The sequence below is a fragment of the Corylus avellana genome, chromosome 5 (genome assembly GCF_965113065.1).
Source record: "Corylus avellana chromosome 5, dhCorAvel1.hap1.2, whole genome shotgun sequence".
Classification (NCBI taxonomy): domain Eukaryota; kingdom Viridiplantae; phylum Streptophyta; class Magnoliopsida; order Fagales; family Betulaceae; genus Corylus; species Corylus avellana.
Window position 1 is genome coordinate 28,165,153 of NC_142494.1, and position 27,516 is coordinate 28,192,668.

Consider the following 27,516-nt stretch of genomic DNA (forward strand, 5'->3'; position numbering starts at 1 on the left):
AAATGCTATTTAATAGATTGATATATAACAACTATATAAGTGAGATGAGTAAAAATCAGCTTAATTTTTTTTTTATTTTTTACAAGCTTCTATTAAATCTAAAAATTAACTTTTATTTTTTATTATAACATTGTTTTAATATATATATATATCCACACAAAAGAAGAGAGATAAGAGATTCAAACTAGTATGATTGGAATATAACAATTTGCTACGTACCACGTTAACAAAGCATAACCTTTGTTGCAAATGATCTTTATTTATTGATCTTCATTCTTAGCCGCTTGGAAGCAACTGTTGATTTGATTTGATCTCTTTCCTTACTTGCGTAATAGATTCAATGCACCACTATTTGTAATAATGAATAATTGCTTAATGAGAGAGTTAAGTTTGAGGAATGGAGTTTTTATGCTTGGTGCATCTCGTTGAATTTGGCAACCTTGTCCCTATGTCTTAATGCATTATACATGCCATGAATGCGACCCCAAAACCATGTGATTTGATATTTGAACTTAAATCCAAGTAATTTATTATTTATGGTTCAAGTCACCCCTTGTCAAAATTTTACTATTCTCTTTTTAGTTTTGAGGAACGATGACTAATTTTATAATATGGATGATAATTTGTGTTCGCATGTCGGGTTTAAGTCATGTTAACGTATGAGTATAAAATTATACGGGTAATATCTAATCCAATTTATTTAATTAAACGGGTCACACCCCTCAATCCTAACCCACTAATTTTATATTGAGTTTATGTCAGATTCGTGTATGGTTTAGATCGTATCAAGACATAGGTATAAGACCATAAAGATTAACTCTAATCCAATCTATTTAATTAAATTGCTCATAAATCATATTAAAAATTACCAGTCGTATTCTATGGTTTAGATATGCTGTTGATAGTCACAGCTTTAGATATGCTGTCACTTAGGTTTAATTTCATTTTTAAAGAGGAGATCTAAGTTTAACCTTTGATGAGAGTGAGATTTGTGGGATTATAATATATTTTATTGCTTGTAAAAGAGCAGTTAAAAAGAGCAGTTAAAAAGGGAATTATTTGGTGGTGGCGGCTCTTCATTTTCCTGGGTACCCATCTCTCTGTTCCAAAAAGTAGATGGTTAGAGTGTCTATGTGTTTAATCATTGGATTTAAATCTCAAGCAAGCAACAAGGTTACTCTATAATATTGAACAGCCCGACTCTTAATCAAATAATACAAATGCTCGTGTTTTCTTTTCGTTAAATGAGCATTACTCACTTCACTTGTTTGGAGGTGACAAGGAAACTTTTTCAATGGTGATTGTTTTACCTTCACAAGAAAGAAAACAACTCAGTGGTAAAGACCCACTTTCTTTGTAACTTCCCTTTTCTCCCCAATTGAATTAAAAAGAAAAAAGAAAAAAAACAAATTCGTTTTGAGGTAGTATCATACACCCATTGTGCAAACCCCTTAGATGTGTGAAAATAAAATTACAATAACAAATCAAAACAAAAGAAAATTAAAGATAATGGCAAAAAAATAACACGATTTATTGTAGTTATTTACCCCAACACCTTATAAAGGAATTTCAAGGTAAAACGAGTAAGAGGAAAAGCTGCTAGTAGTGTCGGTGGTAATTGCCCATGATTGTATTTGTAAGTGCAAAAAAAACACATCAATTTTTAATTTCAAACGAGTTGCAGAAACTGTGAAAATTAAGAGATAAATAAATGTAATGGAATTTAGTGGGGGGAGTCCATATCATTGTGTAAACCTTGATCACTAATTTGATAGCATAATTATAATTATACACAGAAATCAAGTCTCTAGGGTATTTGGAGCCAAAAACATCGAAAATTGGGCTTGTTTGAGTTATTCTTCCCAACTCTTCATTAAAATATATATATATTTAGAGGTGGTGGCCGGACCACCCCTAAGAGTTTGAAGATGTCTGATCCACCCTTGTCTAACTTTGGGGTGGCCGAACTACTCCCAAAATCGCCGTTGGGATGGCTCGGTCACCCCCATTAGTTTCAAGGGTGATTCAAAACCACCACAAATTTTTTTATTTCTTTTTTCTTTTTGCTTTTTTGTAATATTTTTTATTCTTTAAACCACCTAAATATAATTTCTAAATTTTTTTAATAGTCATAATTTTGAGTTGAGATAAAAAAAAAATATAAAAAAATCGCAGACCCAAACAAGCTCAGTAAACTATCTTTAGATAAAGTGAAAGATTAATGTTTATTTTCCATGGTAAACGGGAATGGTGGGGGCATAATGAGAGGCAAGAAAAGAAACCCATATATACTTCTCGTCTTGCACTCAAATTTCCTCATGTGCAGCCCACCAAATTGTGACTGTGACTCTACTTCATAGGTTCGCCAAATTAATGAAAACTTGACCATTTCCATATGGAAAGATGCATATACGTAACTTTCCACAGAAAACTACTTCATTTTTTTAGACGGTAGCGTGTGAAATACAACATAATACACTAATGGATGCCAGCTGAGGAACCATTAGCCAGACACACGACTTATATATGTTAGAGTTTCATCTCAATAAGGGTTGGCTCGAGTTGTAAGTCATTTGGCCTTGAAAGACCCAAAATCCGAGCTTTACCCTATACAAACACGTGATTTTTGTGGGTGGGGCGGATACTGAGCAGAAGAATAAGTTTAGACACATTACATGTATGAGGTTAGTGTCTACTTTGATGTGGGGAAGCTAGTGATACAAAGTGTATTGCTAGTCTATTCACAATGGATTCTGAGAGAGGGTAATTGGTTGCCTATTTTGTGTCATTATAGGGATTTTCCCACAAATTCTGGACCAGGGAGGGGACTATCTTCAACCTAATCCAAAAGGTCGGCAAATTACCACAAAAGGCACTTTGGAGCAATGCTTCAGCAAATGAGGGAGGCCTACCCATCCTTTTTGGGGCTGATTTTAACACCAAATCTCCTGTCTAAACATCTCCTATTTTTAGCTCTATTATCATTACAACTACTTTCACACTCTACTCAAGATTAAGGACAAAATAATTTCCCATACAACGACCTACATTGAAAACTAAGTGCAAAGGAATCTTTCAATATGGTTTTGGCTGCATTTCTTGTTACCATGTGGACCTTTTTGGATATTTTACCTAACTTTTTATTGAGTGGATGAAAAAAAATCATAAAAAAAAACTATAAAAATAAAGAAGAAAAGACAGCAATACATATATAGATATGGATTTCAAACTAATTCTCATCTTTCTTGGGAAATATTATTGCAATTTTTTACATGTTCATATGTAACTTTTAACTTTAGTAAAAGGTTGAACCTTCCAGCAAGCAAACATAAGAAAAGAAACATGAATGCAAGTCAATGAAGGACCACAGCATTATTTTGCAGAATAAAGATGCATGTAGTGCACTTGTGATGCGGTGGTCCAAGTACTATTTTCAGGTCATATGCTTAAGAGTCTCCATCTTGGAAATTCCTAGCTTATCAGCCTTACACCACCCCTTATACATTATCTTTCAAATTCAGTACATTTTTTTAATATAAACTTTGGGATGTATGTGCTTAATTAATTCTATCGTATTCCATAGTATTATGCGCTTCTGTTTGCATAATCACACTAGGAATTCACAAAAAGAAAGAAAGAAAAAAAAAAAAAAAGTGATTTTCACAATCATAAAGGCATCCTTCAAATTGCATGTAAAGAGGCGAGTTATTCCTTTTTCCTTGTATTTGTTCTTCATAAAGCCCTACATGGGAGTGATGGCCAACAACATTCCCAATCCGCCAATGCAAAGCCAACCACAATTGTACCACCTCCAACGCCATCATTGGCACCACCACGCCACTTCAACTACAATGCTCATAGTGGTTTTACGGTCTGTTTGGGATTACAATGGAATTTTTTTTTTTTTTTTTTTTTTTTTTTTTTTTTTTTTTTAAAAAAAGGAGTTAAATTCACTTTACCCCTATGAAATTTCAGGAGTTTTTCAATTCGAACCCCAATGTTTAAAAATTGGCAATGTAACCCTCCTAATGTTTCAAAAATTTTCAATTCAAATCCTCTATTACTAATTTCCGTTTAGTTGGATGGAAATCATCCCACGTGCGTCTCACGTGGGATTTTGATGCCCTCTATTCCAATTTTGCCCTCATCAAAACCTATGAAATTACCTAATTACCCTTAATTTCATAGGTTTTAATGATGGTAATTGCGTAATTTCATAGGTTTTAATGATGATAAAATTGGAATAGAGGGCATCAAAATCCCACGTGAGACGCACGTGAAATGATTTCCGTCCAATTAGACGAAAATTAGTAACGGAGGGTCTGAATTGAACGAAATTTTTTGAAACATTGGGGGGTACATTGCCAATTTTTAAACATTGGGGTTCGAATTGAAAAACTCCTGAAACTTCAGGGGGTGAAGTGAATTTTCCCCAAAAAAAAATCTCATTTTCAAGCTCTCTCCACGACACAGTTTTTAGCATTTTTAGAACAAACCAACACCTTTTTTGCCTAAAAAAAACTTTTTAAGTACTAAAGCCTTTTCTTCTTCTTTTTTTTTTTTTTTTAAGCTTCTTAACCTTCACAATAAAAATGATGAGAATAAAAATCTCCTAACATTTATTTCCATTGCCCATGCCATGCCCATGTCCAATCAAGATATGGACTTTATTCCACGAGACAACGAAAAAGAAAGAGCCCATTGGTCTAGTCCAAAGTAGAAACAATTAATACGGCCTTTTACTTCCATCACATGCTGCCCAAGCTGGTTTGAGGCTTCTAATCAAGTTCATTCTCAGGTAACAATTTAATTTAATGCGTTTTAGCAAATGGGCTGCTCAAGAAAAATTGAGAATTACATTTAAAAAAATAGGGAGTCTAGAAATAGATTCAGGGGTAAATAAAATGATTTATTTATATTAATGGGTCAAATAAAACCCACCTGAGGGGCACATTAGGCCTCTAAAGAGACCCTAATCCCACAGAGTCGGGCTGGCCCTGACCAGAACAAAATATTATGAAAAGAAAAAGAAAGAAAGAAAGAGTCAAGTTAAGTAGTTAAGGTGTTTTATTTATTTGTTTGTTTTATTTTTGGTTTGTTAACGTTGTCATGATCAACCGCAATTTTCCATTAGAGCTTGGTTTGTCAAATTCTAAGCAAGTATGAATCTGTTCACAAGCTTTTCCTCTACCATAACTTGTAGTTAAGGGACATTGTTTTACACAGTTAAATTTAATTACTAGATGATTAATTCACATTTCAATAGTAATAATCCTTCTTACCAAAAAGGAAAAGAAGGGAATCAATCTACAACCTAAGTTTTTCATGGTTAGAGTACAGTAAAACAAAAAGAAAAAAAGAAATTGACGTAGTTTTACCATCCCCATTTGAGTGGAGAGAAACTGAAGAAAACACTGGTAGCCCCACACTATGTAAAGGGGGTGTGGCCAAACCACCCCAAAAGTAATGAACAAGGGGGGGCGTCGGGGCTAGAGGGATTGAACAACCCTCATAATACAAAATGTTAACTTTTTGATAATTTTGTGTAACGCATGTGACCATTTTTCCATTTATTTTGGCGTAAGTTGCTAACGGTGCTGTAATTTAAAATACCTAAATGCTACTTTTTAAAGTTTGGTAGTGTAAGTGAAAAAATTGTCATAGTTTGGAGGGCGAAAGTGTATTTTCTCAAATCAGCTATTAAGAGAAGTAGTTGTTACAAAACATTCCAAAAAAAGGCAACATTTGGAAAGAATTAATAGCCCATGGTCAATTCATTTACCCCTTGGTGCAGTATAATCCCCGTTGGTAGCCTGACAAAGCTTATTTAATTAATCACATACGTTCATTCATACATACCCCAAGATCATGCATTGAGACATGGAGTTGTGAATTTTTTGAATTTGTCAGAATTGACACCCACCCAATTGAATATAACGTATAACTGAAGGTATGTTACCCTCCATACTCAAAGGCCTAACTCGTGATCACTTTTGCTTACAACGCACACCTCACATGGAAACTATCTTATCACATTGGTTTTCATGTGTTGGTTTTTTCAGGGCAAAGGTGAATAAAAAGTTATATAGGATTTGAGTAGCTCCAACTTTTTTTTGAATGTAATTTTCTTTTTTTGATGACCAAAAACTAGATGCTGATCTGTACCTCTGCAAAGTGCTAGTAGCTCCTATTCTCTCTCTCTCTCTCTCTCTCTCTCTCTCTCTCTCTCTATATATATATATATATATATATGTTGTATATATATATATAATGCATTGTATCTGTATGTCCCACACTAGGTTTGATTCGTGTGTAAAGAGTGTCTTTTTTAATATTTGTTTTGTGGTAAGTAATCATGAATTAAATGAGAAGACAGAAACGACCATAAAAAGCCTAAGAGTTAAAAATGTCAGGAGAAATGTCCAAAAGCGAAGGAATCTGCAGCTATCTTCCGGCGAGATCGAAGAGGAATCAACTCAAAAAATTAACTCTAACCCTAAAACCCAAAACACAATCTTTGCAATAATAAACATAAAAAGGTAAATAAACAGAAATAAGTATAGTCTCTAGACTCTAACCCTAGCTAACCCAAAACACAAACAGGTTTGCAGTAGAGATAAATAGGTAAAGACAAGAATGCAAACTTTGGATTCGTTGTAAGCTTCTTCTGGACTAAGTGAGGGAAAGCCAGTGGGTCTAGAGATCTGGTCTTAAAAAAGAAGTGGATGATTCTTCCCCCCCCCACATATACCCTACCAATTAACGGACGTCAATCCTTGCTCTACAGGGGCTGTCTATGGCCGCCCAACTCCGGTAAAGAAGTTCAATGCAACTTGATTCAAACAGTGGATAAAAAGTACATATCTGCATGGTTTTGATACTTCAAAATATAATGATATGAATATAATGGAAGATTCCAAATAAAATACGTGTCCTGGCCTTCGCTTCTAGCTAGACCCAGTTTCAATTGTTCTTTTTTTCTTTTTCGGTGTGGTGTAATGGATAAACAGTAACCATTGCAGGCTTCACTTTTCCCAACCATATAATTAAAAATGTGTAATTTTTAGGAAAATTACACTTATCCACTACAAAATTATACTCTTTGTCAGTTATATATATCTTCAAACTTTTATGATTGAACTTGAGCAAAAAATAAAAAAATAAAAAAAAATTCTAAAATCCACCCCCGCCTCCAAAAAAAAAAAAAAACACTTATTATATTCCTTTGACACTTAATACTTACAAATAAGTGCTTGTGCTCGTGCTTGAATCAGTTGCCTTGTGAAACATGAGAATATGGAGAAGAATTTTAAATTAGTTTCTAGGATTTGACCCTTTGACAAATAGCTTCTTAGAGTCTAAGAAGTGACAAAACACACTTTGTACTACCCCTATGTGGCAAATAACTCCATTTGTAAAAATTTGGCTATTTTTTTACAACATCATTATGAAATTACAAATTTACTTTGAAAAAGAAAAAAAATAGCGAAAATGAGTTGGCCTTGGATGGGCGCACTACGTACCCTCAAGGCCACCCCCATTAGCTGGCTTGTGGTAGCTGAATCACCCCAAGGCTTGTGGTGGTTTGGGTAGATTGGACCCTAGCTAGGAAGCAATTTGTTAAGGGATCAAACCCCAAAGGCTAACTTAGCAGTTTTTCCATAAATATATGGCATTTTTTTTTTAAAAAAGTTTTAATCAATTCTCTATTTTTAATAATATTTGGTTAGCATAAACAAAATTGATTATTTGAAGGTATAAGTATTAAAGGGATGCACATTTGGAAGTATAAGTGCCAACATGGTGAAAGTTTGAGGGTGCTAAATGCATTTTTCCCAAAATTCAAATAAACTTCAGCAAAGAGCATTTTGAAAATGTTTTGTCCAAAAAAGTCACTAGGGTATTAATTACAACAAAGGATAATTGGAGGAAGTCGAGTGTCAATTTTTATCCTACTTTGGGGTGTAACTACCTAATGAGTGTAAGTTTGGAGAAGCTATAAGTGTATGCCCATAATTGTTTATTGGATTGGATGATAAGGGTATTTTCAATTTCTACATGTACATGATGGGTACAAATAATTTGTAATTACCAATTAGCTATGATTAATTTTCTTCTCCCTCTCCTCCGTGGATAGAAGAACTTCTTTTCAACAAATTAAACCAACTTCTAGTAATCAAATGATGCAGATATATTATGAAAACAATTTTTGTTATGAATTCTAGCACATGAAAATATAATTATAATAATCTCAAATTCCAGGAATTACTGAAACTTCGCGGCCGTGTTGCCTATGATGTATAAAAATGTAATGAAAAGTTTTATTTTTTCTTAGTCAGCCCATTTCTACATATGGTGGCGGTGTCTCATCTCTCATGCTAGCAAGGTAGTGCAGTACTAGTAGGAAATGTGTTCTAGGGTTTCAAATAAGCATAGCAATCTGACTTTTAGAAAAGATTCAGAATCAATCAAATAATTCTAACCAATATTGGCAGTTGATAAAGCTTACCTACCGCAATACAAGTTGTTTAATCTTGGTCTAATTACTCTTTCTTGAGTTGATTCTCGACCAATCGATTGGATTTACCTACCAAAAGAGCTCATACAAATCCCTGCAGTATAAGTGGGTTTCCATGTTAAGCTTTAATCGCCTTTTAAGTACATTGCTAAACATCACTACCCATTATAACAACCAGCATGATTAGATTTGTGGGCCTTTTTGTACAAAGATTAGACTACTTCATTTTGAATATATTCGATCCATGCCTTCATTTTTTTCCCAAAATTAAAGATCATTTAAGTGCACAACTTAATCAAATCGATCAGTTTGTATAATTCATCCATTTATATTCTACTAGCTTCTACTAAAAAAAAAAAAAAAACAAAGGAGAAAGATTTCTACACGGACAAGAAATGGAAATTCTCAAATTTAGGAGTTCTTACAAATCTGCTATCATGGCATATTCAACACCAGGATATATTGGCTTCCTCAGCCTACAACCAGGCTGCTCATCATAGGTAATATTCAAGCAAAAAAGTCTTTCTTTTCTTTTTTTTTTTCCCCCATAATTAATACAAAATTATAGTACAGAAGGCTTAGTCTTCTACAACAACCATAAAAAGCTTGAAGAACAATCACAAACCCAGAAAGGAAAACACACATCAATCCAAGATTACATGAAAATCCATTTTTAGATATATATAATATATAGTAGTATTTTTTTTTTATGTCCCAGATGAAGAAGATGAAGTACGGTCGTACCCTCCTTGATCGGTGCTCGCCACCTCCTTTCTGTGGAAGTTCCGGTGGCAGCCGCAGGCGGCACAATTGAGTGCATCCCTTGTTCCCTCCGCCCCACAAGCCATGAATTCCCGGCAGCCATCAACCGCGTAACCTCCAATGCCGGCTGCATGATTCTTTTGGCACTCCCTATATTTCACCGTCCTAATCGAACTTCTCGAAGGTTCTTCTCTTCTCACCACTACTTGGCACTTCCTCATTTTGCAAGATCCTTATATATATTCTTCTCTGCCTTCTTCTCCAAACTACGTACTCTGGAAATATATGATCAAACTCTTTGACTGATTTACTGATCACCCAGATTTAGATGATTGCAGAGAGAGAGAGACAGAGAGAAAAAAGAAAAGAAAAGAAAAAGCTTACTTGGTGGTGGTGGTTTTGCCCAAGTCCTAACCCTGCCCATGTATATATAGCTTGTAAATCTCTTTTGTGGACTTAATTGACCTTCCTTACAATTAGTGCGTTCGCGAGTGCCACTTGTCGGTTAAAAGTGCGGTTTCGAACTAAATCGCAAAAAATGTATTGTTTTGTCCTCAAGGGGTAGCTCAATCGGCTGTGAACCCCGCCTCATGAAGCGGAGGTCACTCGTTCAAATCTATCCTCCCCTTTCCTTGCGTGGACATGTAAAAAAAAAAAAAAGTGTATCGTTTTAGAGTTAATTTTTCAAAAATTGTGCTTTTAAATCACATACAAGATAATGTGTTTTTAAAAACAGTTTATTTCAAAAGCTAAACTGCGACTTTAAAAGTCAAATTACAGGTTTTAAAATTGCAAATTTTTACGCCGCCGTCCTTTATATTAGTTACTGTTGTTTTCGCGGGAGAAATTAAGTTTTTACTTGGGTATTTTAATTTTATAATAAACGAGAAAATGGTGAGTCGTAAATTGATTGTCCAACCACCTTACGACGTACTCATTAGTGTAGAATGAGAATGATTCCCACACAGATAAGCCAAACCCTAAAAATGAAGAAAAAGCATTACTTTCCACCAAAACAGTGCTTGGTTTGTTTTAGGATGACCAGCTAAGAGGCTTTTGAACCTAAAATGTGGTGTGGCCCCCAAGTGATGCTAAAGGGCAGGCTTTGTGGGGTGCATTGGGTTTAGCTTGACCTGAAAACGTGAGTATGATAGCTAAGCTTGCCTAACCATTACCCTGCATCTTCTTTCACATGTAAGAGATAAATTCAATGTCATCGACACTGCTTTGCGTCGCCGTTTTGTCAAATGAACTCAAAATATCAACAAAATAATAATAAGAAGAAGAAGAAGAAGAAGAAAATCGTGCAACTGGCTAGCTACCCTCTTGATCAAATTAAGAACCTTTGGCCCAAACCCTACGAATATAGAGGGCAGGCCTAGAGCAGGATCTATAGACAGATCGAGGATCTCATTATATTATACATATTCCAGAGAGCAAAATATGTTGGATGAAGATAAATATGGAACACCATGTTAATTTACTACATCGATCCACAGCTCGATCACTCACACACCCTTCAACAGAGAGGCGGTTCCTGTAAATCTTGCTCCCTCAAACCAAGCTCCATCCATCTAAGAAAAAATGGTGTTCTTTTGCCATATCATCTTAGGGTGTCAAACAGGGCGGTTATAACCATCCCAACAACCGCTAACCGTTTTGGTAGGCAGTTATAAAGAATCGCTAACCACTTAAGGCGGTTGCGGTTAGCAGTTTTAGGGATAAGAAAAAGCGGTTAATAACCGTTAACTACCTACCCTTATATATAATAGTATTAATATATATTTTATATTAATAATAATTGTAATATAACATCCAAAACGACATCGTTTTGTTGTTTGTGTCGTTTTGGTGTTTGCGACGTTTTGACCGTGTATGATTGTATGTATGTAAAATATAATGTAGTATGTGATGTTTTGGGTTAAGCCTTATTTAAAAACATTGTCTGGCCCAAAAAAAGCATGTTATTTTCATCTTTTTGGAACACTGGCTCAAAACGTTTAAAATAAAAAGCCCAAAAAATAGGCCCAGTAATAGCCCAAAACACTGAAAAAGCCCACATAAAAAATAAAAAATAATAATAATAAAAAGCGGTTATTTTTAACCCGTTGTGGTTATTAAAAATCGATAACCGCTCAAGACGGTTGCGATTAGCGGTTATTGGCTATAACCGCTAATCGTAACTGTTTGTGCAATAGTTAATTTCTAGATGAAGTCAATTTTGCGGATGATCCGGAGCTAGCTACGAGAATGGAAGCAGCTAATTCGATGGTTCTCTTACCATCTATATTACAGCAGTGGTTTTTCAATTCACTGTTTCTACACAGAAATTTTTCTACACGTGTTAATTAGTGCAATTTTACCTATTTATATAATTTTTTGGGGTCTTCATTTTGCAAAGTCACTTTTTAAATGTAAGTTGTACCAATGACCGAATCTTATGTTGCCGCTTAAGGTGTCCAATAGAATAAGATTCCTAAATAGAAGCAGTTGTATATTACTCACAACTGCTTGTAACTATATTCGTTTCCAAATGCTTGTATATCGCTTACAAAAATTTTTCCTTCACATAAATAAGTTTTTCAAAATTAAATTTGATAAAAATCCTATCTAAAATAGACAATGTTATAAGAAAGATTAAGTGAATTAGCTATATTATCAATTGAAGGAAAGATGTTAGAATAATTTCAATATAAAAACTTGATTAGTAATTTTGCATCTTAAAAAGCGAAAAGAATGATTTTTGAATAAAAATATGAAAATAAATATTATTCATTATATATTTAAATATAATAAAAGGCCCGTCCACTTGTTGCTTTACTCCTCAAAATATATCATCCTGTCTCTAGTTCTACTTAAGGTTTGTTATAATTTGGTATCAGAACAAGCCACTACGTCATGAGTTAGAGTCATAGTGGAAGGAGAGGGAACAATATTTATAGGTTGGATTAAAATGTCTTAGCGTTATGTTTATGTTTTATTCCCTCATTTATATCCAATTTAAAAAAGATTTTTTTTTTTTTTTTTTTTTTTTTTGTTTCCTGAGGAAATGAGTCAACAGTCAAGTCCTAGCTCAGAAGGAAGTTTAAATAATAGTATGCCTTGTTTTTCTTATGAGATTTATTCCCAAGTGATAAATTAGTCATGTTTCTGGTTTAAGATTTAGACTGATTCATTTCATATCGTAGTGGCCCGTTGGACTTCCATGAGTCACCTAAAGATACTTTCTTCTGGTCCACAAGTTATTGGTTAGTGGTAATCATAATCATGCTTCTTAAGGTTAAAAAAACGTGACTCTATTGATTTTCTACTTTGTCTCTTGATGTACTTAAATATTGAAAAGTTTATTTTCAAAGAGTAGCTTAATTGGTTGAGTGTCACATCTCGTAATAAAGTGAAAGTCAATAATATAAATTCTCTTCCTTTATGTGAACATATAAAAAAAAAAAAAAATAAAAACTGAAAAATTTACTGTAAAACTGAAGCAAACGTGTGGCCGGTTGCACAGGGTTACAAACTTACAAGAATAATTTATAATTTTATTGGAGTGTCAATGTCTAGGGTTATTTGATTTACATTATGGTGTTGATGTGATATTAATCAATTTAATTGATTGCGGTTAATTTTATGAGGTGATTTTTTTTTTTTTTTTAATAATAATAATGAATAGTTTGTAGCTCATGGAAATAAATGATGTGATATGAGTTATAGCTATAGTTATTCAGTTGACATGAGATATGGATGATGTGACTATGATAATAAAATAATATTATTTAAATAGTGAGCAATATTTTGAGAATATCTGCTTTTTTTATGATTGAACTCCATCTTACTGGGGCTGCACGAACTGATAACGATAGGAAATGACATGATAAACCATTAATGACATTACATACGGGGTGAAACTAGACAATTAAGAGTAGGGGACAAAATTTTAAAAATAAAAATTTTAGGGTAATTAAAAATTTAGTTTTTAGGGAGACATTTCATAAAAACTCATAAATTTTAAGAGTAAAATTTTAAATTTTAAGGGTAATTTTAAAATTCTTTAACTTATATTTGATTTTTAATAGATAATTTTTTTATTTTTTTTATTTTTAAAAGTGATTTGATTTTGTGTATATATATATATATTATTGTCATTTGTATTGCAGTAATAACACAAAGAAAAATCTCTCTTAAAAAAAAAAAAAAAAACAATGTAAAAGGCTGAAGTACTGGAATCAAGTGGTGGACTTCATTTCATTGAATACATTTGTACTTGAAAAATATGATTTAGACCTAATTATAAAATATCCTTGTTAATCAAACAATCAATTATCAAATCAATCATCCCAAATAATATTATTGCAATCAAAGTAAGTAGAAAATAAATCAACACACAGATTTAGTAAAGGAGTAGAAGCTTTTTTAAAGTTCAAAAAGTAAAATTATTCTGGAGTCAGCAAACTTTAAAGGCGTATATTATAAAAGACTCTTATATTACAAGTTGTTTTATTACCTAACCTTTGTAGGCCTAGAGACCCAATCTCGTAATCCTAGTAAAGAACACGTCCACTTCCTACTGCAGTGGCTTCATAACCTCAAGCATTCTTCCATATGGACCACCTTCATGAACAGATTTTGTCTGATTCAAATCATAACTTTGATGGCTGAAAGCTTTCTAATGTTTGAAAGGCTAGTAACATGCACGAAAGTATGAGATGGTGTTGATTTGTTTAGGCTCAAATGCTAAATAACAAGAATAAACCTTTTCAAAACAACTGAGGAACTACATGCCTCTTTTTCTATGAAAGTCATGGAATGATATGCTTATATAAAGAGGTGAAGTCAAAGTCAACTAAGTTTAAAACACTTGGGGGTGAGAATCGATCATATATACATTAGAGTACTATTCCTTCTTTCTTTTCTTTTCTAGGCCATCATAGCATGCTAGGTGGCATCTTCTCATTTTATTTTATTTTTTCTTGGCCTTTTACCTTCTTGGCAAGTTTAGAACAAGGGCCCTTACTTACTCACACGTAAGAATGAAATTGTTGAGCATACACGTATAAGACTAATGAAGTCGAGTCCTACATTAGAAAAGATATTGCAAGTGTGAGTGATTAATATAACATATTTTAGTTCAAATCTATAATCTTAATCTTTTGGGATGAAAAGTGCCCCCAAAGTGTTATAGTTATTATTATCTTACTAAAATATTTCCTAAGATGTCAATCTTTCTAACTCAAAAATCATTGGAACATACACAGGAAACCCAATACAATAATGAGGATCCTATCCATTTTAAATACTATCTATTTCATTATTAAGATCTAGAGTTGGTGTATATATATAATGGTGTACATAGTTCTACATTATTAATTTTTTTTAATAAACATGTTAACATTGACTTTATATACAATGTTGAGAATTCGGCCAATAAAATAGCCCAGTCCACTGACATCTTTACATATTTTACAAGGTCGTATAACGAGTCCAATAACCCGATTTCACAACGCCATGCAAAATAGAGGATCAACTCCAACAACCACAAATCAAGATGTTATTGAATCTTGGGATACTCCGAATATCCTTGATTTTGACGAATGGGAACCCAGTCACATAGTTCTTGGAAACAACAATCCCACAAATCAAGATATTCGGAGTATCGAATCTTGGGATACTCCAAATATCCTTGATTTTGAAGAATGGGAACCCAATCACATAGTTCTTGGAAACAACAATCCCACAAATCAGTAAATTGCAACAAACGTACCTCAACGGTTATGGAAAACATACTATAAAAGGGGGAGCTCCAACCAGGTAATGGGGGACTTTTGGTCCTCAGCTCAAACTATGAACTCTTGAGCCCGATTTGCATCCCTAAATACGAATCTAACTTAAGCATAAGATCTATCATCCGTCGGCACACACTGGTAATCTCTTGTTTGCTTACATTTTTCTTTTCTTGCAAAAAAAATGTCGATTTCGTATTCAACACTTGGAAACTGTTCTAACATATACAATTAGATGTATCAACTAATTTAAATTATAAGTATAAAATAGATACCATTTACTTCATTTGAAATTGAGAGATCCCATTCTCCAAATGCAAAACACTTCAACAAGATAAGGGAGACAACCATTAAAGCTAGGATCAAAGAATATTGGGAGACAAGCCCCACTTGTTCACATTTAGGTTACATATGTGGTTAATGTGTCCTGTACTTTATGCTGTTTACAAATAGCGTAATGAACTGCAAATTTTTATATTATATATATTCACGCTATCAACTAGCTTAAAAGAATCACAGGAACTTGTGAAAAATAGAAATTAAGAACTTTTCCCCTGCTGAGTTGGTTAATTAGGCAGTAATTCTTTAATCTCCACTTTGATGTACTTGCAGCAAAGAATTCAAAGAGAAAAACCAGCATCTTTTCCAAATTTCAGTGGCCTAGCTAGGGCTGGGAGGTTGTGGGTTGATGTCAAATTAACAAAATTGAGAATGAGATGATCACTGTAGAAATATATTATGTATTTATGTGGGGAGAGAGAGAGAGAGAGAGAGATTATCACGAAATTATGAGTACTGAAAGGACACGATAGATTTTAAGAGTTGCCGGGGACTTTAGCATGATTGCTTAATGCGAAGATAAAGAAAGATGAGATCGTCTGCTTCTCACCAACCCAACCCATTTGAGATGCCAACAGTAAAAGGCCTAATGATTATGGCTTTTGGGGTCCTTAGATAAAAGCATCTTAGACTTCTGAATTAAGCATTTAATTCCCTTTTTATAATTGTGATGGAAACTGAAATTAAATATCTCACCAAATTAAATGAAACTAGTCACTCATCAAAACGATCCATCAATAATAATGATTAAAATGGAAATGTCAAGTTAAATAAGGAAAGTTGGCGTTGACTGATGCTACTTGACCTACAAGGTTCTTATCCCGGTCCTGCCCTCATACAAATATTTAGTTAGCACTTGAGCTTGGACCACAAAATATATATCTGGACCTGTGGTGGGTTAATTATATAATTAATTATCACACTTCATCCAAACATTCTCTCTCTCCCTCTTCAAAAACCTTACATGGGTTTTCTCACAAATAACAATAAATAATGCAATCACCATTAAATTTTAATTCAATTAAAAATTAAGTCAAAAAATGTGAGAGAAGAAATGCGTGTAACATTTCTCAATAACAATTTCACAGTTGCCTAGAGACAAATTAATTTAAGTAGTTAATGGGGAAGCGATGATTAGTATATTAAGGGTACTGCCAGCTTATTATAAATATTATATAAATTGGAGAATAGGAGTATGAAGATCACTAATCCTTGATGACCTCAGGGACCACCATATCTCTCACTGATTTGGTCATGAAATTTGAAAGGTGGAAATTGAATATGGTGTTAATGATAGATAATGAGAAATGACTCAATCATATATATTGGTAGTTAAACGCTTTAAAGAGTTACATAGAATTATAAAAACAATGCAGCCACATCCATTCACTTTTCTATCTATCAATCAAGCCTCATTGGACCTCAAAACTAGAGATTCTCCAATATATATATATAATCTCTGTATACATCACTGACGTTGGCATGGTATCCTTTTCCTCCCCTCCCATCCAGAACAAGTTTAAAGTGACTTAGAAAAGAAAAGGATCCAATGGATCTAAAGAGGGCAAGTTTATGTTTATTTAATTAGTTTTCACCTTTCTCTTTCCATTCTTATTGGGGGGGGGGGGGGGGGGGGGGGGGGGGTTAAGTACTGCACTGTATATTGCTTTACCAAAGGATAGAATCGAATCCCCTTTTTTCACTACTTTCCCTCATATATGCTTCCTCTACATTTTACAAATTTAAGGATAAAATTAATACTCCATAGCTAAATGAGCTCTGGCTGGATTTGGGTAGGAAATGAGAGAGGGGATGGGGTTCTCTTCTAGCTGGGTGTCCGAACAAGTTCTAGGGTTGCCCGGGATGTGGAGCTCCTCACCCAGTAAATATATCTTTTATTTTTGCCCTTATCATATTTAGCCGAGTAATGTTATAATTTTTTTAGAGTCATTCCAAATGTGATTTAACTTTTAAAATCATCAATTGATCAAAAGTTCATAAATTGCAACTCAAATTCAATGATGATTTTAAAAGGTAAATCACATTTAGGATTCTAGGAGGAATCTAGAAAGCTTATAGAATTACTCTATTTAGCCTCCATCCTGTTTAGATGTCATTAACTGTCAGATTTTAGACACGTGGAAAAATAAATAATTTAAAGGCTAAAAATTAGCAACGTCACACGCCTCTCCCTTACTACCAATAATCTAACGGCGCAAGGACCATCATCTTCTGTCTCACCTTTCTCCTGATCCTCTGCGGCGAAGCACCGCGCGCAAGCGTTCACGGACCCTCTCTCCTCGTACCCGTACTTTCTCAGCTCTTTTACATGCTCCGGCGATATGCAAAAGAGCTCGATCTTCTCCTCTACAACCACTCAAAGGAGCTCTTCTCCTCTTCCTACCCACAACAGAGCAACAGTCAGGGCCATAAGCACATCTTCCGGGTAGGCCCGGTGGCCGGACGGGCCAAGTGAAGTGGGCGTGGAGGTGGAGCCAGGTATTTTTAAATAAATATTGTGTTAAATTCAAAAACTAGAGATCGATGCTTCAAAATAGTGGCCCTCCTTTTTAAGGAAGGCACATATATAGGCCGGCCCTCAAGCAACTTTGGCTTGCACAAGAAAGCTGGAGGAATTTCTTTATTTGCATGATCATTTTCTTGGGAAGAATAAACAAAGAGGACTAATAGACGTGGATGGAGAAAACAATAGTTTTAGGCGCGCAGCTGCAATATTCTACAGGCGGTAGCAGTAATTTTTTCCACCAAAACTCATTAGAATATGCTCTTTGAGTACTTGGGAGAAAATAAGAGGAACCCCAAGGCATCCCACTGCCTACGTGAATAAATCAGAACAATGAAATCCCAATAGCATTTTCATCATGGTATTGGGTTCGGTCTCCAAATGTCCATGAAATCATGTGTAAACATGATTAATTCACATATTTCGAATTACAGATTTTGTGTTAGATCTACATGGAGGTAACCCTCTTGTCGGAACTTGGATTTAATTAATTTGCAGTCTGCGCTAGAAGAAGGTCATGGGTTTTTTTTGGTCCTAAAATGACCATCAATGGGTATATTCTTAAAGGTGACACTCGTACGTAGCCGATTTACTTGGAAGACGTAAAAAATATTGGCCTTTTTGGTAACATATTCTTGAAGTGTTTTATGTTTTTAGAGAAACGTAACATAAAAACACAAAAAAACTTTTTGGAAAACTTATCATAACTTCTTGTATGAATATTTTGACGAAATAGGTGCTTAATTAACTTTTGCGTGTTGCTTTCAATTCAAGTGGCACGATCTCATTAGAGTCCGATTTAAATTGAATCAAGATTTTGAGCTAAAGTTTCATCAAGAAAAGCTTATAAGATTTACATCAACAATCCTCATATTTTATTTGGCTTAATACCCATATAATATTCTATTGGGCTCATGGGCCAAGAGGGGATGCGGGTAAAAGATAGCCCAACCCATAAGTCATATTCTTATTTGAAGAAGTGAAAAGCGCACCAAAGCACATTAAATTAGACACTTTTGTATTTTTCTTTTCAAATTACCATTGAAATTATTAAAAAATTTAAGGGGCTAGTATGAAAAAGGGCCAACCCTTTGTAGTATTTTTAGTTTTTTTTCCTTCTTTTTTTTTTTTTTTTTTTTTTTTTCAATTGATAATTTTTTTAATATTTTTAAAGGCATTTTGAGAGAAATGTGTAAGTGTTTTTAATTTGACATGCAGTGATAATATGAGAACCTTGATATCACTATTTAAAATTTGAAAGCGTAAATAAAGATGTGATAAATATATTTTTTTCCAAGAAATCAACATGGCAAGAATCAGCTGAGAAGCATCCTTATTTTGTACCATGCATAGAAATACCTCAACAACACACATTAATTTCCAGGTCCTGGTGCATGTATCAGTTTAGAAGCCGCGTACACTCTAGAAGTTTGGGGAGCTGACTTTTGGTTTATGATAAGATAACTTCAAATTCAAGCCAGTCAGAGTCAACACATATTTACTTTGATTTTTAGATGTTAATAACTTCAATATTGACTTTGCGTCAGCTGAAATGGTCGTTTTCTCTTCAACAAGTCAGAATTGTCATTTTCCTAAGTACGGACAGATCGAAGAGGGCAATTCCCGAACCGTTTTCTGGGCTACAATTAATTACGTTGTCATAGAGCACCAAATGAAATTGTTGTGTATTTTCTTTTTGTTAAGTGAAAAAAAGTTTGGTCAATATATTTTTGGTATCTTACGTTCCAAGCCTCAGTTGTTTGTATCTTGTGTATGTATGTGTGTCTGTATGTGTTGGAAACATGTATGCATGAAGGGCTGTCAAAAGCTCATGTCTGAGGGGCACATGGGTTCTGTCTTTAAAGATTAATCACTGTTGGCAGGATTTGCAATAACATAACCCAGAATTCAATCAATTGGGGAAAAAAAATCCTAAGGATTTTATATAGTTCATCTGTGTAGTGTTAAATGGGATTCATTTGGCTATTCTTTTAAGATATGCAGTATTGCAGGTTGACATACAGAGGTGAGAGAAGTTGTAGAATGAATCAGTGCAAAATTATTAGATGGTTCTCTTATTGAAAGGAAAAAAAGTAAGAAGAAAAATTGCTTTCTTGCACCTCTGAGCCAAGACAGCTTCACACCCATAACTTCGCTGTCTTCACCATGTAATTGCACTAAATGATGTCTTCTACAAAGTAAGGTTCCTTTCAAAGTGGGATCTTGACTTTTTCATCTCTTTGGTAGGCTATTTTGCTTAGACCCTTTATGCCATTAACTTATGATACAAGCAGAGGGGGCAAGTATTTATTATGCCTTTCAATACAACAGTTGGTGAAAGGGTTGCTTCTTCTTCTTCTTTTTTTCCATTTTAATATTTAATTTCCATTTGGTGCTGGTACTCATGTGGGGCTTATGTTTCTTCCAATGCCTTTACAGTGTGGACTAGTTGCTTGGACAAAGTAAAACTCCTACAGCTTGCAAAAACAAGTGAGTATCAAAAACTTTCACATGTGCAGTTAAGGCCAATCTGCACATTTTCAAGGCAATTTCTGGCTATAGAGCTTCTCGCTCTCTTACAATTGGTAAACAATTTAGAGAGAGAGAGAGAGAGAGAGAGAGAGAGAGTCTCAAGAATGCCAAGAGTATCCTGTGATCTAAGTTATTGTAATTGATTTCTCTCTATTGAAATCATATATCAATTATCAATTTGTTTAATGGGTTCCATTTCTTAATTAACTTGTCCAGCCAAAAATTGAACAAAAAACCAATTTAAGGAGCAACTATATATAATTTCTTATTTACTGAAATAATGTTAAATATTTATATTTAAGGAAAGCTATAAAATTCTCCCCCAAGTAGCTGGATATTTATTTTTCATTAACTTCATACAGAAGTCCCTGTCAGGCAATATTACTAATGTTATATCTACTCCAATAAACCATTATACTTGAGCAAGAGCTGCATATATAGTATCTCACTTTCTTACTCTTTGGCATGCACAAGTCAAAATTTTATTTTATTATTTTATTATTTTATTGCATCCAATTAAGGAAGAAAGACTCCTGTCCATATATAATGGAAGCGTGGCATTGTAGAAATAATGGAAGATAGATAGAAAGTCCAATCTGTTACACCTCCTAATTATTACAATTGTAATTATGATCTTTCAATATCCTAATTAGATTGCTCATATAAACCATTTCATTGGGAAGCGATACAAAACTAGAGATTTATTCTGGATCAAGACATTAATTTAACACAATAATTCGAAATTAATTTACACTTTTGTTCTAGCACTACAGTGGGAATTGAAACAGACTAGCTTCTGCCAAGGCAACTGTGAAATTCAAATATATAGTTCAATACCTAGAACAAAAAAGAAACCCCCAAAAGCCCAAAACACAAGATCGAATTCCATCTTAGAAAATATTAGCATGGTCATCTAATGTGATATCTATCACCAAGGAATTCTTTCCCCAGCACCTTCATCAAACAACCACTTCTCAAGCAGAGACAAGGGCACTAGGGCGCTAGAATCCGGCTTGCTTTCATCTTGGAAAAGGGTTGCCTCAGGTGACAAAGACTGTGATGTATCAGAATATGAAGACTCGAAAGACTCAAAACCGAACAGAGATTCAAATGCCTCGGATAGTTCAAGACCATTGTCGTTGTTTGCCTTATTGCTTGGAGTTCCCTCACTGGAAACAGAATCAGCCCTACTCATGTTGTTCAATGAATTTTGAGTGGTGGCTGGCTTTGGGGAATTTGTCTTCCAACCTTTGAGCAATCGGGCTATGTTTTCAGTGCTTGATGCATAGGTAGTTGAGGATTGAGCGCACCCATTAGAGGAGGGAGTCAATTGATGAGAGAGGCAGGTTGGTTTCTCAGGGGAGAGAGCCTCGCAAAGAGCTTTCTTCGCCATGTGGATGTCAGTTTGGAGCCTTCTCTCCCACTGACCTCTGGCCATTGGTTGTGAAGAAGCTGAAAACCCATCTCTGGAATGCCCTTCTTGCCCTGTTTGAAGCTTCTTCAGCTTCTTCTTCAAATGGGTGTTCCAATAGTTTTTAATATCATTATCTGTTCTTTGCGGGAGGTATGAAGCTATGGCAGCCCATCTGCACCACAATCGATTCAATTCAAAACACTTTCATAATAATTAACACTAACTAATTAACACAAATTTTCAAAAATGTAAACGGTAAATTAAGCAAAACATGATTTTGGGGGAGAGATTAATAATTACCTATTGCCCAAAAGTGCTTGAAGGTGGATTATTGTCTTCTCCTCATGATCTGTAAAGTTACCCCGTTTTATCCCTGGCCTGAGATAATTAGTCCATCTAAGTCTGCAACTCTTACTACATCTAAGCAACCCTGAAATCCCACATAGAAGAAATTAATAAAATGAATCTTTTATGTGCATTAATTTACCAAACCAAAACATGTTGCTCAAAAATAGGGAAAAAGAAAGAAATATAACCTGTATTGGTAGGAACAGCCCTCCAATTCCCGGGGCCATGTTCTTGAATAAAAGAGACTAATAAGATATCTTCTTCAGGAGTCCATGGTCCTTTCTTGACCCCCTCTTTGTCACAACAAGGAGGCCTGCCCATTTCAGCTTGTGTTTCCTTCTCTTTGAAAGTCTTTGTAAATTTCTTCAGATGCTAAACAAAAAAAAAAGGTCTTCTTCCTCTCCAGAAGTTGTTTACTTGTTTCTCGGATAAGCTAAGACAAGTGTCCAAGGCCGAGGATTGTTGGTCTGCATAAATAGAAGATGAGGCTAGGAAGAGGTGGGGGAAGACGCTGACCTAAAAGAAACAAAAAGGAAGCCAAGGAGTCAAAAGGTGACAGCAAGAGCATTTACTCGAGGGCAAGCCAAAGTCAGCTGTGACATTGCCTCTTCTGCCTCACAAAACCGCGTGGCATTCAATGTGGCTGCACTCTGGGGAAACCCTAAATCTGCTTTTACTCTCTAAACTCCACATGTCAAGAATAATATGTGTTAAAGCTGGCCCGTGAAAACCAAAACCTCTACCAACTTCTAAGCATTCACATTTTGTTACCAAATATTTTGCTGAAAAATACTTCTTTTTTTTCTTGTTTAACTACATACATTTGGCTTAGTACTTTCACTTTTTCAGTTAAATTTTTTATTTATTTTTATTATCCTCAAAAAAAAAAAGAACTAGATTATTTTTTATTAATTTAATTTGTGTATCATTTGGCTACATGCATGCTCAACAACTAGTCAAATCATTAGCCAAAGAAACTAATTTTTTTTTTTTAAAAAAAAAAAAAATTAAAGCTAGCTAGCCAAATTAACCTTCTGGTTAATTTGGCAAACCCAATGTGCATGATTGCTCTTTGCAATAATGCTAGAGAAAAAAAGAAAGCCTTTTCAATGAAATTGTCTCCTCACAAAAGAAAAAGGGAAAAAAAAAAAAAAAAAAGACACAAAATTGAATTTAATGCTCTTCTTCAGTGATGCATGGCAATAAGTAAATGAACATTAATGATGATGCACATGATCTGTCCTCTTGGCCGTTGATTTAAAAATAAAAAATAAACAATGAGTTCAGGTTGAGTAAAGATTTACACATGGTCGTCGGATCGTTTTCAACTGGTTTGTGATGTGTTTAAATCTTTTGATTGACCTAATCATTAGGTTTGTAACAGTTTAAATATTTGGAGTATATTTGTGGTTAGTTGCATGTACGTATCAAATTTCCCCTTGCTAAATATAACTTTATTTAATACGTACATGGAGAAAAATATATATGAGGGATTTGAATTTGCAGATTCTCATAAGGTTTTATTGTGTTTTATGGGCCAATTTTTGCTTGCTAAGAGATTGAAGAAGAGCATGTCAATTTAGGGAAAATATAATATTGCTAACAGAAAAGCTGAATATTGCAAAAGATTTATATATGTAGGAAGATTAGTGATAGAAACTGAACCCAGAAATTAAAATTCTAGTTAGGAAAATTTTATGCAAGCCTATTGAATGGAAGTGTACATTGATGTTATTTAATTAATTAGTGGATCATATGGCTGGAAACTGTAATTGTAATACAGGGTTGAGATTTTTTTTAAAAAAAATTTTAAAAAAAATTCTTACAATTTTGATAAAGGGCCTGAAAAAGGTAAATTGTATGATGAAGGTACATGGATGGCCAATTAAGAGGGTGACTGTGCATTGGTGGATCCACCTCGTCGGTCATGCAAGCCTGCTGCATGGGCGGCTATATATCGTTCAATGAACCTATTAATATATATAAAAATCACTTATTTTATTTCTGAAGATTATTGCCATTTGAAGCTGCGCGCACGTACGGGGGGTAAAGCTTCTAGGCCCACTAGCATATGGGGGAACTTAATTCTTCTCTGAGCGCCTCGATCATGAGACGGTAATACACCGACATCAAAGGTTAATCGGTGAAGTACTGTTTGGAGTATCATGACCAGGAATTGGTAATTTGTTGCCGATTTTCCGATTTGTAAATTGACCTATGAAATTATATAGCACTTTTTCAGTTTTTCCTTAACAAATTAAAAGTATTTGTTGATGAGAAATGGAAGTTTGAGTGCTTAATTTATGAAATAGATTACGAGATAGAAAGAGATCCATGTACGTACGCTTGAGCACCCAAATGTCCCAACTCCCAAATATTAATAGCTAATTAGAAAGTCTTTTTTTTTTAAAAAAAAAAAAAAAAAAAAAATTATTCCTGATCATGAAGTACAACAAAACAAAGGAAAACAAACAAAGCTCAAGGACATCTAAGGTTGTTGGGGGCAAGGATGTTTGAGTGGGCCGTTAAAAATCATCTCGCATATGTACGTTATTTGCATGTCCACATGAGTTATATAGGTGGGTTTTCTGCTCCTAATCCTTGGCGAAAGGACACCATGCTATCCGCATTATTTGTCTCCACCGATGTAGCCACACACACATGTACATATAAAAATAATAGTTGTCTTATAAAACAATGTTGTTTCGACATTTAATCTCCTAACGACATCGTTTTTATCTAGCTAGGGAAAGAAGTAGATAACAAAATTCTAATGTCTCATTTTCTTTTTCCCCCCTCTTCAGAGCCGCAGCTCTCCTTCAACCCTCTCTCTGACTCTCGCATTCTCAGTCTTTCCATCTTTCTTTGGAGCACTCTTTATCTCATCAAAGGAGACTCTAATCTCATTTAATTGGTATATATATATATATCCCCACCATTTTCCTTCTTTCATGCGAAAGGGATAACTTTTGTTTTGAAACTTTGACAAAGTTTTTGCGGGATGTTGAAATGTATTTAGGTCCAGTACTTCGTGATCTTACCAGTTCTGGGTTTTATTTGTTTATTTTTCATCGATATGAGTTAAATTTAATTGGGATCCATGTATTATTTTGTTCAAGCGTTATATATAGATAGTAGAGTTATTTAATTAATTCTCTAGTAGTTGAACGGTTTACAGAAGAAATATGACATGAAATATGATCATCCTATACATACCCATTAAAGCATAAGTGAATGGAAGCATATATAAGTCATTGGTCAAAGCAATGAGTACTGCAGCATTTTGCCTCGTCCAAGTTTATTTTCAATGTATATATGAGTAGGCTTGCATGAGCTCCAAGTGTTCATTTGCTCTCTGTGGATTTTTTTAACCAGGGGTATTGTCCAAAGACTTATCTATTTTATGTACTTTAATTATAGCTATTTTAGCTGAGCATGACCTATAATAATTGCTTGTTGAGAACCGCATAAACTATTTCAAATTTTACTGGCCTATAACTTGACATAGCCCAAAATCATCAAAGTATTAATATAATCCAAATCAACTAATACTAATAAAATTAAGAATATCCATTTTGAAGATTTCCTTGATGAGAATGAACCACCACTGGTCCACCATTGATAATAATTCATTGTAGACTAGAGTATACAAGTTACATGCTGGGGTGTTACCCTTTTCATTACAATTTTCTTATATACTCTTGTGACAGTTCCCAATAAATTATAAATTGAAAACGAAATTTAAATCCTTTAGAGCTTGTACATGTTAAAATAATTACTTATTCTTTGATTGCTTATTGTCGGTATGTTTTGCAAATCCCCTCCCATTTTCATTCTCTTATTTTTTACTTCTCTAAAAAAAATAAAAAATAAAATAAATAAATAAAAAATCAAACATCTTTTCAAAACTTTTTTTTTTTCACAAAAATTAATATCTTAATTTACTTTTATATCGTATCAATTACTTCTAATTAATTACTATTAAAAAAATCACACTCAAAAGCTTCACCAAACACAATTGGGAGATACTTCAGTTGATGTTTTGCAAGTGAACAGGCAAATCTGATTGAGCCTTATTGTCAGGCTGATGTTCGAAGCCGACAGCCCTCATGCAGAAATTCTAGAATGTTTAGGGATAAGTCTTCACGAAATGTTATAAAGGTGTACTCCAACACTTTTTGCTAGGTTAGGACTAGAATCCCTTATTATTGGTTTCAATTGTCTCCTTCCTATAGAAAAATTAAATAGGTTGTGTCCTTTTAATATATGTTTCGTTGAGTCTAGGGATCTCTCCATAAATTTAACCTAGCTATAGTTTGTAGCTATTGCTTTCAAACTATAAATGATATTCTATAAGAATAATGCTCTTACTGGAATTCTCTTTCGGTAAGAGAAATATTATACCCACTTTTAAGTAAATACTTTTTAACGTGACAATAAAAGTTATTAAAATTTAATAGTAGTTTTTGTTATTATGTCAAGGAATATGCAATTGAAATTAGTTGTCACGTGAGAGAAAAAATCTTGCACACTGTTTTGGTTGGCACCACTCCCAACCATCATATTGAGTGGTCGGACCATCATATTAGACGTTGGAGGTGATCACGACACCATCTCAGGGATAGTCAGCCACTCGTGCGAGAAGTTTGATAGTTTTGTTTTTTTTTTTTTTTTTTTTTTAATTTTTGTTTGGTGTCAAGGAGTAATGAAGCATTAATAAAATGAGAGTATGGCTAGCATTTTCTAAGGATGGCAGTTCGTGTTTGCATGTTATGTTTAGATTATGTTAACCCATACATATAAGATCATATAGATCAATCATAATCCGACCTATTTAATTAAATGAGTCAAACCCCTCAACCAAAACCCACTAATTTCATATTAAATTTTTGTAAAGTTTGCGAATTATGTCAAAAATTACTAATTCAAAATGTTATGTGCTGCGTTCAAGTTAGATATACGTATAAGTAGGGCTGTAAATGAGCCGGTCCGAGCCGAGCTTTGCCAATACTAGATCGGCTCATTACAGATGCGAAATAATCGAGCCGGTCTCGAGCTCGAGCCGAGCTACAATACCAATGCCCGAACTCGGCTCATTGAAAACAACAATGGCTCAGGATCGAGCTTGGGCTCACTAGAATGAGGAATTCGGGCCGAGTCGAGTACTCGAGTGGCTCGACTCGGCCCGAGCTCGGAAATGATGGGTTAATTTATTTTAAGTGTATCGAGCCCGAGCCCAAGCCCGAGCCCGGTTAACGGGCCTGCCGAGCCTTAAATGTGTGGCTCGGCCCGTTTATGGCTC

General features: G+C 34.3%; 2 pseudogenes across 1 annotated transcript; both read right to left on the minus strand.

The window, feature by feature from the left end:
• Positions 1-8,907: 8,907 nt before the first annotated feature.
• LOC148586009 (mini zinc finger protein 2 pseudogene) lies at positions 8,908-9,664 on the minus strand (annotated as a pseudogene).
• Positions 9,665-21,087: 11,423 nt separating this feature from the next.
• Positions 21,088-22,775, minus strand: LOC132180865 (myb-related protein 306-like; annotated as a pseudogene). Its single transcript, XR_015912063.1, has 3 exons — positions 22,403-22,775; positions 22,167-22,296; positions 21,088-22,038 (listed from the first exon to the last, which is right to left on the minus strand). The product of XR_015912063.1 is annotated as a myb-related protein 306-like (transcript).
• Between the last annotated feature and the right edge of the window lie 4,741 nt (positions 22,776-27,516).